Source organism: Manacus candei, unplaced genomic scaffold, assembly GCF_025592945.1.
Source record: "Manacus candei isolate 608988 ecotype Guabito, Panama unplaced genomic scaffold, ASM2559294v1 h1tg000028l, whole genome shotgun sequence".
In the NCBI taxonomy this organism is placed as follows: domain Eukaryota; kingdom Metazoa; phylum Chordata; class Aves; order Passeriformes; family Pipridae; genus Manacus; species Manacus candei.
Genome location: NW_026138076.1, coordinates 42,888,860 through 42,906,998, shown reverse-complemented (window position 1 = coordinate 42,906,998; position 18,139 = coordinate 42,888,860). Strand labels below are relative to the sequence as shown.

Here is an 18,139-nt window from a genome sequence, read left to right as displayed (position 1 = left end):
ACCCTTTGGGGAATATCTGCAAGACATTTCAGGATCTGATTCTTCAAGTAGCTCATTAGGGTGATGAAAAGCCACATGATGAAGGGGCAGTGCCATGCATGAGGAGCTGGAGGTTCCTGTTGTCTTGAATTATTAACAAGTCAATATTTAGTGGACTGTTCCTGCCTGCCTGCCTACAGCAGGTGGTACCCCACTGCCTTTCACTTGGAAAGCATCTGCTTGCTCTGAGCCTCCCCAGAGCTTGCTACAGTCATTTGTTCAATTTAAGACAGACACTGTCATTATTCCGTGCAGCACTTCACAGAAATATTTCCTACTAAATGCTTGAACCATCTGAGCAGCACTAGGCAGGCTGCAGGCTTCATTAATAATGCATCCCTGCTTATCAATAGATTTAGACAACTGGTATTTAGAAGCTTCTTCAGAAGGAGTGGATTTTTTTCACACCAGTTAGCTTCATTCTGTCAGTTCCTTGATGTAGACATTACATCCAACTGAGTTCTGAAAGGCAGAGGTGCTAAAATTTTATTTGAGCTGTTCCCTTGCTTTGGAGAACCATTTGACTGATGTAACTCTTAAGATCAGCCCCTCTGTTTTACTATTTTTTCCTGGTTTCAGGGTTTGGGGGAAGGGGTGGAGGCAAGGTTACATTTACATTAAAACATAAATTTGCCTTTATCTTACTTGAAATACATCGAAGCATGGGCTTTACATTCTCAACAAATTCATCTTTCACTAAAACTTCTCTGGACTCAGCTCACAAATGAGGAAAGAAGATTCAGTATTAGTTATCTCATGATTTGCAGAGGAGTGTCAACCACTCTTGGCAAAGCAGTTGGGATGCCAAACACAGGCTGAAAACCACCAAACTGCCGCCTAGATCAAAAGTAGTGCAAAAGAAATATTTAATGTAGGGAAAGGTAATTTAATATAGGGAAAGAGAAAATAAAGACACAATTCCATTTTGGAAAGAAAAAAAAAAAGAAAAAAAAGCAGCCTTGAGTAGCTCTGTCATGATTATAGAGAAGATATGCTTGGATCCATTTTGGTACTCATAGTAAACCTTCCTTTTGGATCAGATTTCCCCTCCATCACCCCCTTGCTGAAGCCCACTGCCTTCAGATGCATTTCTGCAGTTTTGTTTGCTGGACTTGTTCCAGTCGATAACTAAAAACCATTTTTTGGTTTGGTTTTGGTTTTTATGAAGCATTCAAACAAACGGTCAGAAAAACTTAATATATACAGATCTTATCTACGCTGTCATCTTTATTTATAGTTTATGGAAGTCTCTTTCAGCCCTGTTACCTCCATCCCTGCATGAGAAGAAGTCACTGTTTCTGCCTATTAATCTCTAGAGACGCTCATCTCTAGCTGATGTGAACAATCCACTCAGCAAGTTTACATTTTTTTGGTAGATCCGGAATGTTTCAGAGATTTCACATCCCCCTTGTCTCTGGCTTGCACAAGGAAGCCAGCTTTTCTTTCTTTCTTTCTTTGCTTGACATAATTCTTTGATTCCTAATGACAGGAAATGTACTAAGGTTCTTTACTTCAATTGCAGGAATTAAATGAGAGAGACATCAGCAGCAAGTATGGAAATATTGATGTACAACAGCCATGGACAAAGTTTGCTGTCAGGCTAAAATTGCAAGCTGCTTTTGCTATAGGCGGTTTTCAATGTAGAATTGCTGGTTGCTAACCAAATAATTACATATCACTTTTTTTTTTTCCCCTGGACCAATAAGATTCACTGCACATGCACAGGTCAATCACACATGCACATAAGATTTAATACCTCTTGGACCTATCTGAGACACTGCACATCAAGCAAGATTCCATGTGAGCAGGTATCCAATCTGCTGTCCAAGGCATAGTTCATTTAAATGCCCTGGTTGCTGGAAAATAAAAGGCCTGAGCCTGTGCCCATTAAATTGAGAAGTACTGAGCTAGCACCAGAAGAAATGGATGCAGTTTGTACACTGTGCTTTGTGAATAAACAAGCAGTTATTAAGATGTGGACACTGGCATATGACTGGGGGTTGCTGTACACAGACTAAGAGTTTGCCAAAGTTCATGGGAAGCTAAAGGTTGTCCAAAAAGGGCAGAATTTGGATGTAATGAATAGGATGGCATTCCCACTACAAACAAGGGAAGTTGAGCTGTAGCTGCAGCTGCTGCTGTGTGTACAATAGAAGTGTCTGTTTCAAATATCTGTCAAGGACTGAACATGAAACCAAACTCTGTCATGCTCCGAGGACAGAATTCCAGTATGGGGAATAAAGCCAGAGTTCAAAAAACGAAATAGTTTATTCTAATGGTTTTATGCAAATATGTGAGAAATGAAATTATTTCAATCACAGCTTTTCTAATGCCTTTGAATTACACAACAGGGGTCCATTTTCAGTGGACAGAAGCTTTTCATAATGACACTTATTACAGGGGACTGAACATCCATGTTGAAAGGATCTCTTTGGGTGTAGTAGGCATCCTATCCCTGTCCACTGCAACTAGGTCACACATGATTTCTCCAAGATGCAAGAGCATATTTCAGAAGGATGACTTTCGGATCAAAAGGCAGTTCAATCTCTTTGCCTTTAATTCCACAGACTAAGAGGTGCCAGTGGTGACTAATTCACAGCTCTGTCCCCTGGTAACTATGCTGTTGTTAAAAACTTGTTTATTAAGTTAAGAATGATTACTTAAAGCAGAAGTACTGTAAGGTACAGGAAGTCAATGTATAAATTATCGGGTTTATGTTTTGTTTTCTTTTTTTAAGGGATAAATTCCCTGATGCCATCATTAGGAGCCTGCAAGAAAGATGGACAGAGACTCTTTACAAGGCCATGTAGTGACAGGACAAGAGGGAATGGCTTCAAACTGAAGGAGAGCAGATTTTTGATTAGGTATTAGGAAGAAATTCTTTACTGTGAAGGTAGTGAGGCACTGGTGCAGGTTGCCCAGAGAAGCTGTGGATGCCCCATCCCTGGAAGTGTTCAAAGCCAGGTTGGACGGGGCCCAGAGCAACATGGTCTAGTGGAAGGTGACCTGCCACATCAGAGGGGTTGGAACTGGATGATCTTTAAGGTTCCTTCCTACCCAAACCATTCTGTGATTCTATGATATCCCTCTAACAGGGCAAAATTCACCTGCCACACAACCAAAGTAAGCAGCAGATCTTCTTCCCCATCCATAGATAACCTTGATGCATAACTTCGCATTTTCGGTGGACAGAGAAAATGCAGTAGACAATAGGAATATGCAATAGGCATGTGGAAAAGCAAGGAAGGAGCAAAGAAGCAAAAGCATCAGCTCTTCCTGAAGCTGAAACAGTAGCCACATAGGAATAGGGGGACTGAACTCCATACTTTGACTTGAAGATGGAGAACACCTTTCTAAGTCAGCCTGTTCTTCATCAGGACAGTGCGATTCCTCTTATCACCACAGGAAATTATTTCACCCTCAGGCTAGTCTGATTTTTTTGACTGCCATCAAATCAGAATAAAAATTCTAATTTTTTACAGACTCTTGTTTTTCTCACTTCATGCACAGTGGGGAAAAAAAAAAGAAAGGAAATAAGAAACCAGTAAACTGGTTTAATAATTTTTAGAGAGATTTTAAATGATACTCACTTTATCAAGGCTGATGAAAATGACAGTGGTGTCAGAGGGTAACAGGTTGCTAATAAATACAATAGTTTAGGAAAGTGCTATTCTTGTCACGGCAAAATATATTCTGAGAAAAATAATACCACTGTAATTCAGTTTTGAAAGCTATAGAGACTTCTTAGATGAGGAATGCAGTTATTAAAGGCAAAAGTACACAATATGTTGTAATGAAATGGTTGTGCTACACACTTCATTAAACGTTTTGTGAGACACCTGGGAAATTCCAGCTCTTCCCCCTCAGAAGGAAACGTTTGACGTGGTGGATCACTGGAAGAAGCACGTAAAGCAAGGCTGAAACAGAAAAAAACCACACTGCCTTGGTGACTCCAGCCTGCAAGCAAAGCTGAATGTGAGGAAAGATTAACCAAGGGGCTATGGTAACCTGTATTTATTCTTCCAGCGCAAGAATTAAGGTTACAAGATTCATTGGGAAAGACCTGAACAGTTCCAGCGTTCAAAACCAAGTTGATATAAGCAGAGCTGAAGTTTGTTCTGAGCGACAGCGCTGGGGAAAATCCGACAGACTGTGCATCGCACGTGTCCATTGGAAGAAAACATACCTGTCATATGAGATGCTGAAAAGCTTAAAAATTCAGAGAGCACAGTAGGGAGTCTTCCAGGAGGATTCAAAGGACTGATATGTTTTGAATGCGTTGAGTGTTTGATTTACAATATTTAAAGGTAGAAAATAAAGGGGGAAAAGCAGTGAAATTTTATATGAATCTCAGAGAAACAGGAACTAAGGAAGGGCAGCCATACTGGAATATCTACGATATTTGCATGATCATTTCAAAAGCTCATCTTTTGTGTAAAAGAAAACCCCCAAATACCTAAACAATACAAAGAAAAACAACCCCCTAACTCTGGGCTTTAACATTATGAGCAGCATTGCTGAAATAATGCTGTTTACAAAGCATGTTTAGCATGTTTCATAGTTCTAGTTCACTTTAATCCACTATTCCTTTCAGATGTGCAGCAAAAGTACATTACAGACACAAGAACCAGTTCTGAAGAAACTGCTTATATCACAAAATCCAGGGAGCTGCTGAAGTGCTGCATCTTCCTTAAAAGAATTTACAATCATGCTGTAAACTTGAGGTGTACACTCAGCAGAGTGTACAAGAGAAACATGAAGATACTGTTGAATAATGTTATAGAAATAATACGTAATATAAATAGTGGCAACTTCTCTTTTTGCTCATGGTTTATCAAAGCTTGCAGCCTATTAACTACACTGTTTTCACTCAACTAGAATTTACAATACACTGTAATGTAAAATAAAGATCAAAATTTTAAGTTAATAGTTTCAGTGGCAAAGCTTTTATTCATGTGTTAGAGTAACTGCAACAACAATTAATTCTGCCCACACCCACAGATTCCCACTCAGAAAGCCCCTACGGATGGGATGAGCTCCCAGCCCCCAAAGTGTGTCATCTGGCACCCACGTAAAACAGTATTTCAGTCTCTAACTTCTGTCCTTGAAACAGCAATTAGGAATTTTAGCAGTGAAATGCTATATATGGTCAACAGTCAAATCTACCTGTCAGTCTCCTTCCTATATCCCCTCACAAACGTGTCTGTGTGCCAAAAAGCAAGCGTAGGGGTGGGCAGGACTTTCCACACGCAGCAATCTCTCATCTCTGTGTGGAACCCTTGCTGGGTGGTCCTGCGGGACTTTGTTGCAGGAGATAAATCCAAGTCCTAAACTGTCAGTAACCTCCCGATGCCAGCAGCATTCATTTCTAGGACATTCATGACCTGTGATGTTCCATGCATAATTTTCTTCCTTTATACACAGTGTCAGTCTCAGCCTAGGAATGGTTTGGTTGGTTACTGTGATTATTTCACTGGTAGACATCCCACTGGTGGAGCTGTGTCTCCCTGGGTAAGAGGCTGTAACACAAGGCTATTCCTATCCTAAGAGTTATAATTTTTTTCTGGTATATGTATATCTAATACAACTCTATAAACTAAGTCTGAAGTACATAAAGACTGCCAAGACATCACTCAAGAACTGACAAAACTATTTTAGAAATATAGGAAACACTGGTCTTAAGTTTCTTTGTACAAACTTCTGTGTCTTCAAGAAACACCACTATAGTACAATCTTAAACACCATTATCACCTCTTTTTTTTTTCTCCCTACAAAATCACTGCCTTATTCAACAAACATTTCCATATTAAATACTGTTCAGTGAATGGATCATTCCAAACCATATTCTCACACACTCCACATTCTTGCACTGAAAATAAAATTATCCATTTTTGTGTCATCAGTTTCATTGTGCTTTACAGCAAGAATGCATGAATTTTCACATACAAAGCCTCCACCAGCAGAAAAATTATTATTATTCTCTTTTTATAGATGGAGAACTAAGAATCAGAGTGATTAAAGTCAAAATGTCATGTGCACTAATCTTCTAAACAATGCTGAGATTGAAATGAATTCTACAGAAGAAGCCTCATGTTCAGTGATTCTGAGATAATTGTTTTTTTGGTCCTGTAACTTCCTGCTGAATTTATTACACTCTTTCCAAACGGGACAGTAAAAGAGCTAGGAGTCCTAGAGACACAGTTCTCCTCTTGCCTTGTTTTTTTGAGACACTTTCCCCCTCTGCCATGGCACATGCCCCATACAAGTCCCCTGTAGTCGAACTCTCTGAAGGGCAAGCCAGAGGGTTTATGTTAAGCTTTGTTTATTGATATTCTGCCATCAAATAAAACAAGCCCCCTAAAGAGGTTCTTACAAAATGCATCGTGGTGCAGATTTCAACAAAGGGAGAAAGCATGAGGAAGTATTGGGACAATAGCTCCTCTTTCAGCACTTCCCAAGAACAAGGAATGTGCTCTCAGGTGTATGAGGTGTTGTTTAAAGCCATCATCCCTCTAATAACAGTTGTGAGCATGCACCTTGAAAAGACAAAGGATGAGAATTTTTCCTCCTTGTTTAATTTTTGTTTGCAAAGCTGAAGAACTCTGCAGGGAACTAAAATGAATAGAAAAGTCTGGTTTAACATAGCTTTTGGCCATTCTTGTTTCAGTTCTGTATCTTTTAACCTCCAGGGCATAATCCTTCCTCCTAATCAATCCCCTTTTGCATTCCTTATGGGGTCTCTTCTTACTTTTAACACACAGTTTAAGATGACTCTCATTCCAGGGAGATCTATACTCCTTCCCAGTAGTATCATCTTGCTTGCTGCTAAAACTTTTTTGATTCAAAGCTATTATATGCCTCCTCCACGTTCAAATATGTAATCTTCCCAGTACTCACTAAATAGCCTCAGTTTTTCAGTTTGCCTTTGTAAGGCCCCAGAAGCACAGATTCATCTTTTATGTTTCTCAGACTGAGATTTGGACAAAATTGAATCTGCTCTAAGTGTAGTTTTTATGTCCAGACCCATTAGGTCTTGCTGTTCAGTGAATGCATAACACATCATTATTTTTTGCTAGTTCACTGATTGTTTGGGGGAAAAAAAAATCTACCTTCATTTACTTCCAAGAATACCCAAGACCTGACTTCATCAGAAAATAAATTTGGGAAAAAAAGTTACAGTATTCGAAAGTCCAGTTTTTCAATGGACATCTTTTGTGTTTAGTCTGGGTAAGTTAAAGACTTCCATGATCACATAAATTCCACTACTACTTGCTGCCCTTAACCCCCACCACCCTGTCTGACATCAAAATGCATATTATTATTATCCAGTTCCAAAGCTTGCATATTTCTCAACATCCCTCTTCCTGGTGGTCCCATTTATTATTTCACTAACAATTATATCTCATGGCCCATGTATTTATTTCTCACTTCCCTAATCAGTTTATACTCTTCAGTTCTTTGATCCAGAGTACATAATGGCTACCTGCCTGCCCTATCTCTATCACTACTACAAGATTTGTGTTGTATTCAGTACTAGGAATTTTAATTCCTTCATCCTATTGTTCAGGCTTCCAGCAGTAGGAGGAAAAGCCAGTTCCAGCGATGCAGCCAGTGTACTAATTTGTCATTGTTAAACATCCCTTGTTTTCTTAATTTCATCTTCATGCAACTATGCCTCATCCCCTTTCACTGTCTGTAGCAGGTTTAAGTAGTTAAGAAATTTTAGCAGCTTTCTTTCCTGGCTTCCTAGTTTAGAGCTTGTTTTAACAGTCTTGTCTGCTGTCAGCCTAGGAAAGTCTTTCCTGTAAATTAACTGAATTTCCTTCTTTGAGCATAGAAACATAATTCCTACATGCAACAAAGAGGCCAAACACTGTTATACCTTTGTAAGAGCATCACACCCTGATTTTTCAGGATTCTGGTCAAAAGGCCTGAATCTACCTTCTCCAGAGGCCAAGTCAGGTTCTCATGAGATTCAAATGAACCAAATGTGGTTTGATTTTATGGGAATGACATATAAAATCAAGCAGTGCTTACAAACATTATATTTTATCACATGTGCAGAGAGGGATTACACCTGCCATTAGGGGAAACCCAAGAAGTAATCCACCCCCCAGTCCTTGCAATGGGCCTCCATGTCCTCACTTCTTTATGTACCTGTTTTGCCACTACAGTCCCATTGGCCTCCATCTATTATCACTTCATTTAGGAAACTGTAAGATCAGAGAGGTGTAGAGGAGCCTGGCAAGGACTCAGGGAGAACCTATTATTCTTCTCAGTCTGTTCAGAAGTTTTAAGTGCCCTGACAGCAATTAAATGGAGTTAATACAAATACACTGTCGAGTGGCACAACACACTAAGTAGGCAAAATCTCAGCCAATATAGCATCAACCTCCTTGCCCCCACATCTGTCCCTAACCTTCTGGTCTTCCCAAGAGAGATATACTTCCCAGGAGTATCTTTTAATAGGATTAGGAAAACAATATGAATTAATTTCATGCTTAAAGAGCTGAGCATTAAATTCAACTGTAAAAGGAGCTGAGTGCTGCTTCAAATTAAGAAGCAGTAACACACTTCTTTTTTTTTTTTTTTTTGTTTTAAACATCAATAAGAAGGCAAGATCCTACAGGACAAAGCCTCTTGCTTTCCAAATCCACATTTTGAACTGCTCAGAATAAGGAAATGTCTGCAGTTCCATGAAACCGTAAAGCTCACTGTGGCTTTTCCATCTTCACTGCTCTTGTCCTAAAAGCATTTGTCTTGACATCCCTTACTGCTGGTGCCACCAAACACTCGTAGGCAATAGGGCACAGTCTGGGCCTTCCTATGCTGAGATCTGAAAAATCAATTGAATCTCCAGCAGATGGAATCACTGGAGCAGAAAGTGGCTAAACACTCACGGTTATTCTGTGATACCAAAGCCCTGAAAGAGGATACTGCAAACATATAAACTACAAGAAAAAAATTAGGGTGATTATATTTACAATAACTCTCTGCATGGTATTGTTATTTGGGGCTCTCTCCTTCTATGGGTATGCTACTATTCGATGCTAAATTAATTTTCTCTCAAAATATTTTCTATTCACTGATAACACATAGATATATTATATGATATGCTATGACACACACTGATAGATAACATCACATCATGATAGTGAAGCATGCAGAATATTTCTATTCCCTTACAATTCTGCATTAAAAATAGAGTAGACTGACAGCAGAGTTTTTACATACTGTGATAGGAAACATGATCTTTATTTCTATTTCAAAATTGTGTGAATCTAGGTTCTATATTCTTATTTTACTAAATAAAATCTAATTATTATATCCTGTGCATAGTATCTATTACATACAATTTAGTCCTGGGTGTAAATAATTCCAGCCCGGCTTCTCTTTCTTCCCATTTTAATTCCTTCTTTTTTTCTGCCATTCTCTATATTTTCTGCTGATTCTACCAGCATTTTCTCACCTTCTCACATCTTCTCCAATCTTTGTTTCTCTCTTTCACTTCACATATTGCCTTGTATATCTGTGCTAACACCCAGCTGAGCTGCAGGGAGGATTTTTTTAGTTAACTCTGTTTGTGTCAGTCCTATCACAACATACTCAGGATGTTATATTACACTTGAAAGCTTCTGGTATAAATATAAAGAAGTCATATTATCTATTCCCAAAAGAATGGTAATCATAACCTTTTAATCATAATGCTAATCATATACACATTTGAAAAAATCCAAACATTTTATGGTTGAGCATGGCAATAGATGTAAGAAGATCTGTGTTCTTGTCTTGGCTTTTGCACAGACTTGTGGTTGCAAGGAAACTGTCTGATTTTGTTTTCTAGTTTGGTTTACCTGTCAAAATACATGAATAATACTGGCCTTCTTGATTGGGTGATGCTTGCTTCAGCTAATGTTTATAAAGGCTTTGAAAACACTATGCCAGGTTAAAGAGGTGCAAATTATTATTAGCTGTCAATTATGTTTTATAGAAAACCTCGTGGTTGAACACTCATCAAACTAGTAAATTGCTGGAAAGACAACAGAGAAAAGAGAAGGAAAAGTGAGAAAAGGCAGGTTTGGAACAGAAAAGATTAGAGCCCCAGTGTGATCCAAAGAAGCAAACTTTTGCATTAAATCTTCATAGTCTGCACTGCTGCTCCTCACCTGCAGTGTGAAACTTCAGCGTACACACACAGCCTGGTCAAAATTAAACTCCGCAGCTTTCTGTTTAAACTCTGTGCTGTAACTCCACTGATGCTAATGGCATGAGGTCAATTAACTTTGATCTATAACGACAAGAGCACTAGCTCCCTAATTTAGTGGAAAAAATAAACTTTCAGCAACCCTGAACACCCCCTCTGCAGTCCCCTCCGTGTGCTGCCGAGCAGAGCTATAATTGAGCACACTCTAGTGGTCTCTGCCACGCCAGGAACACTGTGCACACAGAAGTACAGCCAAACAGAACAAATGTGTTCAAACATTTAACTGTGCAATATGACACAATGGCTCAGCTGTGGACAACTCACCCGTGGTCTTCCAGTGGTTTCAGAACCTCTGGCCTAAAGGCTGATGACATTTGATATTTGCAATTTCTACTTTCTGTGCCTTGTTTCTCCAAGAGGTTATATAATGCCTTATAAAACTGGCTAGGGCAATTTATGGGAAAAAAAAAAATGCACGTCACTAGATTAACCAGTTTGAGATCATAATTTATCTCTAATGGCCTTTCTTTGACAAGAAGAAAACAAAAGAAAATTAAAGCTGATAGGGCTGTTCTAGTAATGTCAAAAGTTGGCATTCTTCATCAGTCTTTAACTTAAAAGCAGTCCTTGTCAGAATAATGATAAAGGCATCATAGAAATTTTGCTTTTCATCTGTCTGGCATATAAATCAATGATCCAGAAAACAAATCATTATATATGTATTTTTTTTAAAAAAGTGAATATAAAACAAGCCAGCTTGTCTACATTTTTTTATTCATCTCTGACAGAGTCAGTTATACCATTTCTCTGAGCACTCACTCACAGCTGAAACTGCTCCCCCCTCCCAGTTATAACACTGACCCCGTTTAGAGAGCACATCACAAACAGAGGCACTGAAATCAGGAGCCTTTTCCAGGGTGTGAGCTGACAGAATGGGCGGCTTTGCTTCCTCTGGGGAGCAAGCACTCTCTTTATCACTAGGCCAAATGACCTGGAGGAGAGGTATCCAAGGCTAGACACTCTATTTCCTTACAAATGCCAGATCAGATCATAACCCATTACTGTGACTCACTGTGATAATGACCAAGCACTTCGATTTGCAGGGAAGGCACGAAGACACACCGAGCTGGAGCCAAGCTCTGGGTATGTCAGAGTACACTTTCTAAGCAGGAACAGCCACTTTTATAAAACTTCCCTTTCCCTTCCAGTGCACAGCTTTGAAATTCATAGTTACAAACAGACCAAACCGTTGTCAAATCAACAGCAAACAAACAGCAACAAAAAACCCACTACCAATAAGCAAGGCTTACCTTACAGTAACTGCAACCTGTTAGAAACAGTGCAGAGGAGCGTCTCTCACGTGAGGGATGGGTGGCTTTCAGATCTCAAGGGGGGTCCTCTAGGATTCTTCACTTTGGATTTTTTTTCTACTTTTTTATTTTTTGAGTGCAGATCCTGATTCCTCAGAGAGGGCAAGTGGCAGCAACTGTATATCCGTCCTCAGAAGTATAAGACTCCACCTTGGGCCTCTATAATCTTGAAAACTGAGAAGGATTTCTGAGCCTAAAAAGTTAAAAAAAAAACCAACCAAACAAATCAACTATTTTTCAGGTTTGAATTAGTAAAAAAATAGAACTACTCAATATTTTGGAGGAATAAAAAAAAAATCACCGCCACTATAGGAGTAACTAAAGATAAATTAAGAAAGAGGAGAAGTAGAGAAGGGAAATAAAGTTTAGATGACAGACTATGAGACAGAGAGAAAAGAAGATGGAATCAAAAGTAAAGGATTAGAAACAAGAAAAAGAGGGGAAGAGTTTAGTAAGAAAAAGGAAATACAAGAAATAAAAATATTCCCTTTCCCTTTGATGACTCTGTTAAGATTAAGACAAGTCTGGGAAGACATGGAAAATGTTAAATACAGTTAATAAAAAAGGTTTCTGGAGGGAAAAAAAATAAAAACAACCAAAAAGAACCCCAAAAAACTTCCCCCAAAACCCAAACAAACCAGAAGAAACCTAGGAAATTAGAAAGAGAATGCATGCAGACAGGAAAAATATAAAGGTGTGAAAGAAGGACATAGACTTCACATAATATGGAATTATGAGCAATCAGAATTGCTCACCAGATATTCAGTTCATGTCAGGTCATGAAATACATGACAGAGAGTTTAAGTAAACAAAATGCTTACTGGATCAAAATAACATGTCTGAGGCAGAGAGCAAAGTAGAACGTGGTATCTTAGGCCCCCCCAAAAGAGATATTTTAGGTTAAAACTTTCAGACACCGTACCCCCATGCTTTACAGGAAAGTTAGGAAAAGGTTTATTCTTGCTAGGTTTTCTAACACTCTGACATGCTACACAAAGACAATGAGATATATTAAAACAGAGGGTACTGGAGATTTCAATTCAAGCTCCTTTGATAACACAACTCTAAGGATGCATAATTCTCCTCAGTAAAGGTGTTCAGAAGTGTTCCTCAATGTAGTATTCAAACACATCCTTGGAGGCAGGGAAGTAATGAAATGTATGGCCAAATGAGAAGCATAAGTGTTTGTTTCTGTTTGCGTCAGATGGACTATATTCTCTTCCAAGTCTAAGAAATCTGTGAGAAAATGTGTTGATTCTTTGAACTCTTACTCCTAGACTGTTTCAGAAACTCTCAGTGACTGAAATGTTCTAAAAACAGTATTCAAACTTAAGTACCTATTGTGACAAAGAGATGCTGGCCATGGGCCCTGCAGAGGTTCTGTCTCCATCCTCTGCCAAGGATATTAGGTTCCTGCCTACTGTGCTTTTATCTGCCTTTATCCTCTAAACTAATTGAAATCACATGTTTATCTTGTATTACTTGGAAGTCCTTCCTCTTGTTTCCACCTGAAGTCACTTTCTTAATGGAGCTTGTTTGCTTTTCCATGGAAGTGGCATAAATAATAGTGGATGAAGAAACACAGCAGGTTGGGTGAAGTGGGTTATAGTCAGAGCATTTTAGCTGGCTAAGTCTTAGATTAGGAATCAAAGTGAAACTTTCCCAGACGTTACATTTTTAAACAGCAACTTTTAAAAAATCCACTTATTTTGCTTTAAAAGTTGATGATAATGCTTGCTTTGCACATGTTGTATTATGTTAAAGGTAAAGCAAGACCAAACTCTAAATAGGAAGTTTTGTCTGATATAAACAGCCTGTCTTCACAGGAGAGGTGTTCTAGCCCTCTGAGCAGCTTTGTTGCCTTCCTCTGGATTCACTCCAATGTGTCCATGTCCTTCTTATCTTGGGGGCCCCGAGCTGGATGCAGTACTCCAGGTGGGATCCCAGCAGAGCAGAGCAGAGGTGTAGAATCACCTTCCTTGACCTGCTGTCCACGTTGCTTTGGATGCAGCCCAGGATACAAATGGCTTTCTGGGCTGTGACTGCACATTGCTGGGTCATGTCCAGCCTCTAATCGATCAACACCCCCAAGTCCTTCTCTCCAGGGTTGGCCTCAGTTGGTTCTCCACCTGTCCTGTATTTGTACTTAGCATTGCCCCGACCCCTGTGCAGGCCTTGATGAACCTCATGAAGTCCCCACATAAAAATGTCTGCATGTAAAACCAGAAAATATTTGGAATTATTATTTGAGCTTCACCATGTATGTTTATTTGCAATGAATGTTCCTTTTTCTCCTTAATATGTTCTTGGTGCAAATATTAAAAAACATTTAAAAACTTCTGTCATTTATATTGGTAATAATATTTTGCAATAATTTTTTAGCTTAAATTGTTTACTACACTTTTTTAAAGGTGATTTTTTTGGAAGAGTTAATGCAAATGCCTTATTTTGAACTTCAGAAACATTCCCGTTGATAGCATTTATCAGAAATACAAAAATCAGCTACATAACAAAATGTAGTAGTTAAGCCAGGATTTTTTTCCAAGCCAAAAAATTTATTTGCTAAGCTTGTTATATTTCAAACATCTGTTAATCATGCCAGCCTTTTTTTAAAAAAGCCTGGATTTTGAGGCAGGCATATTTATGCAGGGTAGCTGTGATGAATAAGTAAGTGCTGGAATTTCTAATCCTGGGGACGATTTGCTGATGCAAACCGAGTACAAATGGATTTCAATTGCATTTTTTTTCTACTTGTTCTGTATACACTTGATAGCGTGAAAAACTTCATACCAGTGATTTCCACATGTAAGGCTGCATGTACACACACACATTGCCCAGAGTGAATCATGCCAGCAAATTAGACTTTCAAAGTTTCTTTTTCAGTGGTAACAGAGAGTGCCCTGCATCAAATAGGCTGGAGACCCATTATACTCAGCTGTATGTAAAAAAGAGAGTTTCTCAGCTAATGAAACCACATATCTTCTGTTCAGTCCACAGTGCAACGTAAAGGCCATCCTTTGAATTAAACTTCCATAAAGCAGCCGTGATAGTGGCTGAGTATCCACAAGAACCTATGGAAATGCATGTTTCATAGCTGTGGACAAAGATAATGGCATGCAAGGAACGCCATTCCAGAAAACGATGTAGCCTTTCATCCCTAATAACCAAATAAAAAATGGGAAGTCAGTACTTGGGAGCTACTCTAGCAAGCAGATCTCCAGGAAACAAGGTTCCCCACAGACTCTTCCTTGATCTTAAAGCTTAACGTGAAACATTTATATGCACGTAGCACCTGGCCAGAAGACGTGGGGAGGCACTTTTATCACACTGGCTGTATTTCTTTCTTAAATAATAGATTTCCACTTTTTTTTTTTTTGCCCTCTCCTGGAAATGGAACACATCCTCAATAATGTTGCTGTACTTTTTTTTTTTTAACGTTTTAAGAACCAGACAATCTTGAACATCTCAACATCACACAGTTTTGAAAAATATTAACACCCCTCAAACTGCCTGCTGATGAATTGCATCAAAGTTTTTGAAACACAAAACTATGTGATTAAAAAAAATGTTAAACATTATTTAGATGAAGACTTTTTTGGGGTATTAATTGAATGCTAATCTTCCACCCACATTTCTTTGACATCCAGGCCCATGGATAAACTGTGCATAGACTAACCAGATCTAAGTGAAACCACACCAGTCAGTTCAATTATGTACAGTATTTTCCCAAAGGCATTCCAAGGGAGTGAAGAACAACAGTATGTGAACTTTAAATCGCTGCTCCAAACTATTTCCAGCTTCACAGTGGTTGACTCGCCTGTGTCTTAAGCAGAGTTAAGGTATGAAATATGTAATATGCACAGAAACCTGTACATACTGCAGCTATATCTTTGTATTCTTCAAATTATTCATTTTTATCTACATCCCTCATGTAGCACACAATCTGTTATAGATGCAAACTTCCATGATAGCAAAATAAAGTAAACTCGATGCTTCCAGTGAAGCAAACAGGAAAACACACCTGGAATCAAATGACAAGTAGCTCAGTGCAATGCTTATTCATCTTTGACTACATCAAAAAATGACAGGGGATTTCCACATGGATTTTAGTGTTTTTTGCAGTATTAGTATTTCCTTTACAAATAAGAAATCCCATAATATGTTATCCATTAAGACCAGTGCCTGTTCAGTGCACAGACTGACAAGATAAAACCATTTTTGTTTGTGCAAAACAACTCTTCACATCTTTTTCAAACAAAAAGGTTTGGTTTTGCTTCAGCATTTCGGCTGAGAACAAACCAGAAAAAAATGAAACCCAACCCAAAGCCCCTAAAAAAAACCCCCTCCAAACCCAGATTACTCAAAACTGCAAATTAGAGCACTTGTTCATTTGAGTTCTTGACTGTGGCTTCATTGCTACTGTGGTATAAAGAGACATTTCTGTGGTTTAAATGTGAGAGAAATTGTGAAAGAAGTTTTTACCCTGGTTACTTCTATGGTCTGGGATGTGCAAAGTTTTGACACCAAATTTAGCCTTAAATAACCCCCCACTAACTGCATCTCAACTTTGTCCCTTTATAAGTATTCCCAGGAACCTGAGAAACGAACATTAAAAAGATCATAAGTACACAAGAGAAAAAACAGCTGTAGAGTCTGCGTACAACTCGGGCAGTAACAAATGCAATTCGATCCAGGAAAAGCAAATGAGGGAATATTGGAAAATTTCACCATCATTTTCACTTCTCACTACATCTTTGCTTTGCATCACATAAGATTAGGATATAAAATGAGAGGAAGCAGTAGCTCTCCTTCCTCTGCAACAGAAAGAGAACTTGAAATAACTAAAACCATTTTGGGTTAGTACAGCTATTATAACTGAGCTCATTTCTCCAGACAGTTATTTGAGATTTGCATATGTGTGGGAGAAAAACAAATATTCCTCTTTTCTGCCTTCCCCCATGTGAGATGTATTGTTTCCAGTTAACACTTTGGAACCTGAGGCATGGGAAATTCTCTGCACAAGCCAGCAGGAAATCAGCCCTCACCTCTGTGCTCTCTCTCTCTCATGCTTTGAAACTCTTTAAGGGCACTCACTGGTTTCTCTGCACTTCTCAGGAAAGAAACTTCAGAAAAATCAGCAAACATGAGGCCACTAGTTTTCAGTTAGACCATTTCGAATTTGGGCAGCTCACTCCGTCAACAGGAGTTTAGTCATATCAAGCAAGCCATTGAGACTGCAAGTACTGGGTTAAGTGATCTTCCTTGTGAAGTGCTGCTGTGTCCCTCATCCTAGTATGTGGAGAAACCTAGACTCTTTGCAATGAGAGTCAAAAAAAAGCCCAGCATAATAAGCAGGACCCCCACTATGTTTTGTGACAAATAAAGGGAAGTAAGCACAGCCCCAACCCAGAGAGTTAGAGCTTAGCAACTAGAGCATTCTTCTGGGACATAGGTCTAAACCCATGTAGTCAGACCAAACCCCAGTTTTTCTGGGCAAATATCACAACCACTGAGCAGCTGAAGCAGCATTTTCTTCCCTCTTTCATGTATTTTGCAGAGTCTGCTCTAAGGACAACGGAAGGCAAAGCAAAGGGGCTGGGATGGGCAGAAAAAACTCCAACTTTATGAATAGTGAGAATCCTTAGAGATGCTGCAAAGATTTAAAATTTGGACACAGGCAGTCCAAAGGGCAGGCACCTCAGTGAACTCTAAGTCCCTGATGAGAATTTACACCTGAAACCATCACTGCTAAAGTCAGCTTATTCGGTTTGCTAAATGCACTTATGAATCCATCATCTTTACAGAGAAAATAGAAAACAGTTGCTTAGCATGAGGCTATTTCCTGCCCTCGTTAAGCATGTTGAGAAGAAGTTAATTGCTAAGTCCTGCTCCAGCACATTTACAGTCACTCCAATGGTGGGCCTTGGTACATCCTTTCCAGGTGGAGACAGCAAAGGTTGCTTCATAGCAGTTTTACTTTCTCCAAAGGAACTAAAGAGGAGCTGGCAATGGCATCCAGCTTCTGCACTAAGTCCCTAAGTACTAGGCACTGCAAAAGAAAGGCCAGGCTTCTTCCAAGCCACTTGTTTGGTGCTCAATCTAACTCTTGGTACTAACTCAACTTTCTCTGTGACCCTGGGCGAGTCACCTATCAGTCTCCGTTAGCTGGCTATAAAGTATGAATTCACAGTACCTGCATGTTTCCTCACCATCTGCCAGGTCTATTTTCATTGTAAACATTGGGCAGCAAATGTCTTCTATTATTCATTGAGTAAAGGCCAGACAGGACTAGAACACCTTCTCGTCTGACCTTCTGCATACCAGAGCCTGTTACGTGTATATACAATACCCAGTGGGGAGCTGATCACAAATGGGGTCTCCAGGTGCTTTCTCAAAAGAAGAGAAATAATAATATTAACCCAAACACAGTTATCACCTTCCTCTATACATCTCAACTGCTGGCCCTAATTAGAATTTTCAAGTAACTTTTTTTTTTTTAAAGCCAGAAAACTTCTGTGTGTTTCTT

The 18,139-nt window shown here is 39.1% G+C and overlaps 1 protein-coding gene across 2 annotated transcripts in view; it reads right to left on the bottom strand.

The window, feature by feature from the left end:
• TTC29 (tetratricopeptide repeat domain 29) overlaps positions 1-18,139 on the bottom strand; it is a 380,444-nt gene that overhangs the window by 182,946 nt on the left and 179,359 nt on the right. For both annotated transcript variants that reach the window (XM_051790953.1, XM_051790955.1), the window contains exon 4: positions 11,554-11,806. The gene's annotated coding sequence lies outside the window, so the exon portion shown is untranslated. The remainder of the gene's footprint in view (positions 1-11,553; positions 11,807-18,139) is intronic.